The sequence below is a fragment of the Lissotriton helveticus genome, chromosome 4_1 (genome assembly GCF_964261635.1).
Source record: "Lissotriton helveticus chromosome 4_1, aLisHel1.1, whole genome shotgun sequence".
In the NCBI taxonomy this organism is placed as follows: domain Eukaryota; kingdom Metazoa; phylum Chordata; class Amphibia; order Caudata; family Salamandridae; genus Lissotriton; species Lissotriton helveticus.
The window spans coordinates 53,380,203-53,388,512 of NC_136063.1; the positions used below are offsets into that span (position 1 = coordinate 53,380,203).

The 8,310-nt window shown below is 45.0% G+C and overlaps 1 pseudogene across 1 annotated transcript in view; it reads left to right on the forward strand.

The window, feature by feature from the left end:
• The window catches only part of LOC144826938 (killer cell lectin-like receptor subfamily F member 1), a 42,208-nt pseudogene extending 34,357 nt beyond the window's left edge, over positions 1 to 7,851 (forward strand). The window contains exon 6 of the transcript XR_013609977.1: positions 7,645 to 7,851. The product of XR_013609977.1 is annotated as a killer cell lectin-like receptor subfamily F member 1 (transcript). The remainder of the gene's footprint in view (positions 1 to 7,644) is intronic.
• Positions 7,852 to 8,310: the final 459 nt, after the last annotated feature.

The window sequence follows — 8,310 nt, forward strand, 5'->3', positions numbered from 1 at the left end:
TCAATTTAGACTGACCCTGTCTAGACACTACCCCAGCAATGGTACTCACCGGGCAGCACGGAACGGAAGGCCTCGAACGGGACTGGACTACGACGAACTTCGGACTTCGGACTTCAGTTACGGGTGGGCCTCCGGATACCTCGGACCTTGGACTCTCGGCTTGGGCTCTGGTCGGGACTCGCCGCGTTCCTCCACCGTCTCGTTCGGATGCTGGACCGCCTCCTCCGTCTCCTCCGTGGGCCTGAGGGATACTTGAAGCAGAAATATCTGCACTTGGCCAGTATGGTTCCGTCACGACTGCAGAGGGTCAGGGGGTCGGCGTGGCTTCACCGACGCGTGGGGAAAGGGCAAGTCCCTGTTCGGGCGCCATTATGTGGTAAATAAATAAATAATACCCTATTTTTGACTAGACTTATAGCATAACAGATAGCTCAATGAATAAGAGTCAAGATTCGAGGTAGTAGGAGTTTCTGCAGGTTTATTACAGCATAAGGACAGGATCAGGACAACCTGCATAGGAACAGAATGACAGGGCCCAGTAGGACAACTGGGGCCCAGTAGGGGAAAAGAGGCCCAGCAGCTGCCGGGGCTTGGTCTGGGATGAGCGCGCTAACATTCAATAACAAAACATTGACTTATATACATAGCGCAAACACATAGCATTACATTGCAGTAGGCGTAACAGTAGGTGGAGTAGAAGGCGTGACGCGTAGCAGTCGCGAGAGATAACAGAAATAAGGGGTGTAACTGGGAGTTTACTTAGACATGTGATGCAAAAACGTAACAGAATATGTCCTGAATGGGCGGACACATAGGAGGGGGCTACCTAAGGAGCCGGGACCTCTAACCTAATGGTGCGCGGAAACTAGCAATGACGTGTTACTAGGAGAAGCTGGGGGCTACGAACTCTGGGCTAGGAGCAGAGACTAGAGTCTGGAGGGTCGGAGCGACATGTACCTAAACCCTATCTGGTATCTAATGTTTAGGGAACACGTTGATATAAACTAGAAGTCATGAGGGGAAAAGCTAACTTGATTCTAAGACTGGACCATGCATTATTCTACATGTAGTGCGTGAAGAATATTAAATGACCATTAAATACAGTATTTCTCTAACATGGAGACGAGAAGGCTAGACAATGACGGAAACTATTGATGCAGTTCAGTAGCTTAGGAATGCAAAGGAGGAGGACTGAACTGATAGCTGGAACTATAACATACTTTTGGCAGACTCAGAGGCAGAGCCGGGGTGCACCGGGCACTGCAAGGCAGGAAGTAAGTGAAGGGTCGAGGATACAGGTGGGGGCTGTATCGCTCCTCAGCGAGGCTTTCAGAAAACAGGAGCTGAATCTGTGGTCCGGGCCCTTTTGAGGCCTAGAAACGGAGACTTTATAATGGAATAACGTGCACACTGAGAAACGTGGCAACATTATTTACATAGGCCTGATATTCGTAGTATTCACGAGGACTGGAAACTAACATACTAGAGGTGGACACAACTGTAATTGCGTCTTTAATCAGAAATGGGGAATAACATATGCATATTGATCATGCACACATAACATATGATGGATGAGGCGTAGGGACACAGAACATGGCAAAATTTACTTTTCCACATTTTGACCGAACTATATTATTAGAGGAAGAGGAAAGAGAACACCTCATATCTGAAACCGTCTCCTTTCTAGAGTGGAATATAGGCTCTGCCTCTCTGGTAAATGTATGGGAGGCCTGGAAAGCCTATATAAGGGGCAGCATCACTAACAGGGCTTCTTACAGGAAAAAGAGATACAGAGAGGAAATCCTAACAATAGAGCAAGATTTGACTCGCTTGGAGTCGGTAGATCAAGCTCCCTCAGCTAACCAAGAGGAGAAAAGAGAATTAAAAGCTAAATTAGAAACGCTACTGCAAGAGAGACCTAATAAAAGATGGCAGGCCAGTAAACTATCGCACTTTGAATACGGCGAATCCGCTGGGAAATTGCTAGCCTGGAAAATAAAAGCCGATCAAACCAGGAATCACATTAAAGAAGTAAGAGTGACAGGAGAAACGGTGAATAGGAAGACTGATTTTGCCATCGGGGAAGCCTTCAGTGACTTTTTTCGAAACATCTACACAGAAGACACCAATACTAACCCTGAGGAAAGTTCTGAATGGCTGGATAAGGTAACTCTTCCGAAGCTAAACAGGTCCCAAGGGGAAAATCTCGATAAAGAAATAGCAGAAACGGAAGTTGGAAATGTCATCAAACGGCTAAAACAGGTGAAGGCGACGGGACCGGATGGTCTTCCGGGAGAATTGCACCGGGTACTTAACTCTACCCTCACCCCGGTTCTAACAACCCTATTTAATAATATATTAATCAGAGGCGAGACACCACCTAGCTCCTGGGGAGATGCAAATATAGCCCTATTATTAAAAGCAGGTAAAGACCCAGCAGAGTGTGGATCATATCGTCCAATCTCGCTTCTTCAATAATGACTATAAAAATGACTATAAAATCTTTGCGTCAATTTTGGCCGCACGTTTGGGTAGCGAGATTGGATCAATCATCCACCACGATCAAAAGGGGTTTATTAGAGGCCGACAATTGGCTGATATAACATATGACTTGGTGGGAGCCATTGACATTGCCTCAACTTTCTCTCTACCCCTTGCAACCATGACACTCGATGCTACAAAAGCTTTTGATAGGGTCAATTGGTCCTATCTGAATACAACAATGGATACATTTCAACTTGGTCCTAAATTTTGCAGAGCGATAGACCTAATATATAAAAACCCTACAGCTTGTCTGTTAGTCAATGGCTCGCGAACTAATCCCTTTAAAATTAGCAGAGGGACAAGGCAGGGGTGCCCTCTCTCCCCCCCTTCTTTTCAATTTGTACGTAGAGCCATTTGCTCAGTCCATAAGAGAAGATATTAACATCCCGCACTTCTCTTTCTCTGGATGGGAGAAGAAAGTTGGACTATATGCCGACGATATCATCATCTACACAACGGACCCGGCTCTGGCATTTCCAACGATTATAAAAAAGGCGGAGGAATTTGGGAAACTCTCTGGATATGAAATAAACGCCGGTAAGACAGAAATAATGGTCTGGAATATCACAAATCTTCAACTTCCGGTAAAACCCTCAATGAGATACTTGGGAATAACAATCACCAAAGACTTAAATCTTCTGGCTCAAAACAACTTAGACCAGACCTCCCGTGAATCTAATACCTTGATGAAATCCTGGTCCTTTCTCCCGCTTACCATCTATGGGAGAACCAGTTTGGTTAAAATGAGCATTCTCCCCAAATACTCATTCATTTTCAATACCATCCCATTAACTTTTGAAACCAAACAACTTACAAAATGCCAACAAAATATTAATTCATTCATTTGGGGCTACAAGTCAAGCAGACTGGCGTGGAAGAAACTAAGAAGGAGAAGAGAAAAGGGGGGGCTCGCCTTGCCAGACCTGGAATGCTACGCGTGGGCGTTTCATCTGACTCATTCCAGGATGCTACTTAAGATTCCTTTGGACAATGCAAATGGCACTATGTTTAAGGCAATGCTATTGGGTTCGGACCTTCCACTGAGTGGCTTCCTATTCAAGTTCGGCCATCAGAAATTCTTTAAAAAAGTTAGGCTAAATTCACTACTGGGCCCCATAAAAGAATGGACACAAATTAAATCCAAGGCTGGGATTGGGTATTTCTCTAGGTATGCCCCGATTTGGGAACTGCCTGGGTTTTCACCACAATACATTGAGGCAGTTAAAACGGTCCTACTGGACGCTGGTATAACAAAGTGGGGGGAGTTAGTGGCAAAAGGATCCCTTATGAAATGGGAAATATTCAAGATCAGGGTAACAAAACCACTCTCCTGGCTTGTATATATACAACTGGCCAGCTGGATACGAACTCAAACTAAGGGAAAAAAGATAATGGGTGAACACAGCCCCCTAGAAAACAACTTAGTGGAGAAACCCGCGGGAGGCAAGGAAGTTGCACTCTACTATTGGAACATCATAGAGGATGGAGAGGGCGAGCCCAACCTTCCGATAAAACTGTGGGGAGGAGAGGGAGAACTCCAGGTAGAGGGCATATGGGTAGAATATTTTACTCTCCTCTACAAAATCATAAAGCCAGCATGGCTGAGGCGCAATCAGTTCTTTACATTACATCGGGCGTATTACGCCCTCAAGATACTCTCGAAATTCCAACCCGGCAAATGCTGTAGTAAATGCTCTCTCCCAGCAGCCTCAGATCTACATATGTCTTGGGAGTGTCCGAACATCACTACCTATTGGCAAGAAGTCAAGAAATCACTCGAATCAATTCTCAGAATCTCTATCCCACTTTCATGGTCTTTAATCATCTTTGGCCTGAACGACAATATTAAGGGATTAGAAAGGGAATTTCTATTCTATGCTATTCTACTAGCAAGAAGAGAAATCTGTAAAAACTGGGTCAGTACGAACTCCCCGACACACGCAGAGTGGCTGTCTTCATTATATTTCTGTGAGATTCTGGAACTTCTTGATTGAGTGGAGACGGAATAATTAGCCAACCCGGGTTTTTTTTTTTTTTTATCTCTTCCCCGGGTCCGATGATTAGGCCGAAATCTCCTTGCCCAATGGGTGGCACCCCATGCCATATTGCTGTCGGACTACCTGCCAATAAATGGCCCGAATGGAGATAGTTCGTGCAGGGTTCTTCATTGCCTGAGACATCGTGTCGGCCTCCTTGTGTCTTAGGAGATCATTTTTCGGTCTCTTGGTGATACAGGGGCCACCGGATCTCGTGGTTGGAGCGCCCCTGGATCGACTATGTGGCTAATGAGGACAAAAAAAAAAAAAGACTGAAAGTCACAGCACTGTGAAGAAGATTCACAAAAATCTTGGCAGCAAGGAATGGATAGTGAGAGAAACATGAAACTACCGAGCTCTCAAGTGTCCATTCATGACTAGCTCATCAAGTCCCGGGTTTTATTTTTTAATGCTGGAATTTTAAGGCCTGATTTCATTACGGGATAAAGAAAACTAAGTCCCAGAATACAAAGTAAGAGCCGGAACTGTATGAGTCTCTCGTGTTTAAGCGATATTGGGAAGAGAATGTTAGAAAGGTAAAGGGAAGACTAAGTGGGGTTGGAGTGGTAGAATATAGGATAATCAGTAAAGGATAGAGTGGTGAGAAACAATGGAACAGAAACAGGTATGAGATAAACAAAACTATTAGTACCAGAATACAAAGTAAAAAATGTAATTGTATGAGTCCCTCATGGTTGAGTGCTACTGGGAGGAGAGTGTTAGGAAGGGAAATCTAAGTAGGAGTGGAGTGGAAAAATATAGGATAATCAGTAAAGGTAAGAGTGGTGAAAAGCTACAGAACATAAACAGGTGGCAGAATAGTTAGAGGACTCGAAGGAGTGCGAAACGATGAAAGTAGCGATATACATAGGATGTGAAAGGGAGGAGGATAGAAATATAAAATCAAGGATGAAGAGGTGGATCACTGACAGAATATTGGAAGCAGAAATACTGTGTGGACAGAATAGGGTGTCAAAAATATCAAAGACCAAAATATCGACAACGTAAGTGCAAATAGGTAAGTATAGATTCAGTATTTATAACTCCACATCTATATATCATCAAGGTACATATATGTGGAGTTAAGTTTTAGTTAAACTTTGCTTACCTATAGAAAATTAGCTTCACAATCTTTTTGTTCTCAGCATTCTTGACTCAGGATTTTGTGCCGTAATATTTTTGTTTCTGATATTCCATCTAAACACCTGAAGAGATCCATGAAGACTGATAAGAGAGGAATAAGAGCCACGAGATTTGGGAAGCAGGTGCAACATTTAAAAGCAGAAGTTAACTAGATGCAAATGGATGCAAATGTGCAGGGACGAAATAGAAAATAGAAGGTGTGATGAAGGAGAACTAAGGGGCTCATTAAGATGGCGGAAGGCCTGCCACTGACAGTCTGTCAGTTGTGGGCCTTCCGCCATTGTACAGCGGTTCCCCCCCCCAAATCATGATGGCGGGGAGGTATGCGTGGTGGGCGTAAAGATCGTCCGCCACGGTTCTGACAGGCGGTCCTTTTCCGACAGCCTGTCAGAACTGTAATATAGCCCAACATCGCGGTGGTGCCTGTGATTAGGATATCCCTTTCATCCATTCATTTTGGAGTTCCCAAACCACAGCAAAACTAATGACAGAAATGGATCTGGGGGCCCTTAGCGGGTTCCCCTTGATCCCAGGACTGGGTTAGGGGCACTGGGGTACCCCCTACATATCCCAGCACCAAGTGACAGGCACCGCATGGTACCTGCCAAGTAGTGCAGGGAAATGCAAAATTTAGGTGATGCGACCGCCATGGTGGCGGTCGCATCATAATTTGGAGTGTGGGGAGGCCGCCTCATGGGCAGCCGGTCCCAAATCCGACATGGTCTGCCATCGTAATGAGCCCCTCAGAGAGGGGATGGGGTGAATGCAGCATAAAATGTGACAATCAGTGAAGAATAGAGGGGGAAAGGAGAGCACATGGGGATCATGGAAGGTGGCAAGTGGTGAGACAAAAAGGAAGCAAGTGGAGGGGGACGTGGATATATACAAGGAAAGACATAGTGGAAGAAGGGGGCAGAGTAACGGAAAGTAAATATATGCTGAGCAGGGGAGTGGACCTGAAAAAGACAAAGGGAGAAACGGGAAGGTAGGTAGAAGGAGATACAGTGGGGAAATGAAACCCCAAAATGGAATGGAGATAGGAGGTGAAGTGAAGAAATATAAGTAGTGTCACAAAGAGTAAAAGTTAGAAGACAGTCTGTTATGGAGGAAAAGCAAAAAGAAGGGGCTTAGGGAGGTCAGGAAAAATGAAGGGATATGGAAAATGAAGACTTACATACAAGTTTGGTCTTCGCTATCTTTAGTGCAACGAGTGCAGTAGCAATGGAGTGTGAAGGGCCTACTGCTTTCAAATTATGGATTTTTTTAGTATCCATCAAGGGCAGAAGGGGACCCATTTTTATTACTTGCATAAGGGCCCCCTGCTCCCTTCTTACATGAATGCACAATCCAGTGCAATTACATTTGAATTCAATAGAACTAAAAATGGCCGCCATATTTCACCAAGTGAAGCAATGACTCTGCTATTGGATGCTGAATAAAGAGTTTATTTACAGGGTTAATTCAGAGAGAAAGGGGAAAAGTGAATGTCTGGCTGATGCGCTGCTTTTCGTACTGAGGGAAGGAGAGCAATCCCCAGCTGGAAATTCAAAAGGTTGGAGGCACATCCTCTAGGCCCCACAGAAGTTGAGATCTGAAATAATTTTGGGTACTTTGGGATAAAGTCCTCAGTGGAAACTTTCCCTTCACTCTGATGTGATTTGTGTCCTATGCCTGGATGTTCTGTTCATCTTACATTGACACACAAGTGCTGACCCCTTTTTCATTGACACACAAGGGATGATCCCTCTTACATCATTGATTTTAGCGTTGCCATGCTCCTCACGGCGCTATTGATTAGCTTAATCCATGGGAATGTTTGCAGAATCCATAGACTAGTCACCGGCATCACACAACAGAGAAACATCATTCCATTAATTCATTACGGTACATACCTATATCTCCTAATTTGTTTTTTTACTAGTCTTGCCCTGAAAGACCAGGGACGTGGAGGCAGCTGTGGGACCTTCAGAAGCAAAGAGATCCAACCCGAAGACTGCATCGCCAAGAACAGCTGGATCTGTGAAAAGCAGGCAATCCGGAACACATCCTGAGTATTGGATGATAAATAAAATCAATATAGTTCCAGATATCCAATGTGAAATCCACATTTTATTATGTGTAATCAAAATGTAATCCATTCTCATTATCAATAAATATGATTTTACAGTTTATTAAAAACTGATCGATCTATTTTCTCAGATATTTTCTCTTTGTATATCGGACGGAAAGATGGAAAAATATCTTCTTGCTATTAAGTGAGCCTTTAACCCCTTCGCTGCGGCAGCTATTCTGCCGCAGCGCTAAGGGGGCGGAGGGCCGCGCGCCCATGCTGGAGACGGAACCGCTCCGTCATCAGCCGCGGTCGTGCTGTGCTCATGACGGAGCGGTTCCGTCATGGCCCCGCCCGCTCAACAGAACGTCCAGCGCAGGCGCGCCAAGCGGGCCGTGACGGAACCGCTCCGTCATCAGCACAGCGCGACCGCGGCTGATGACGGAGTGGTTCCTTCACCAGCAGGGGAGGGGTTAAAGAGTGGAGAAATGTTTTACTCAGAGCCCAATTCTAGCACTACTGTCCCCACAGCCATAA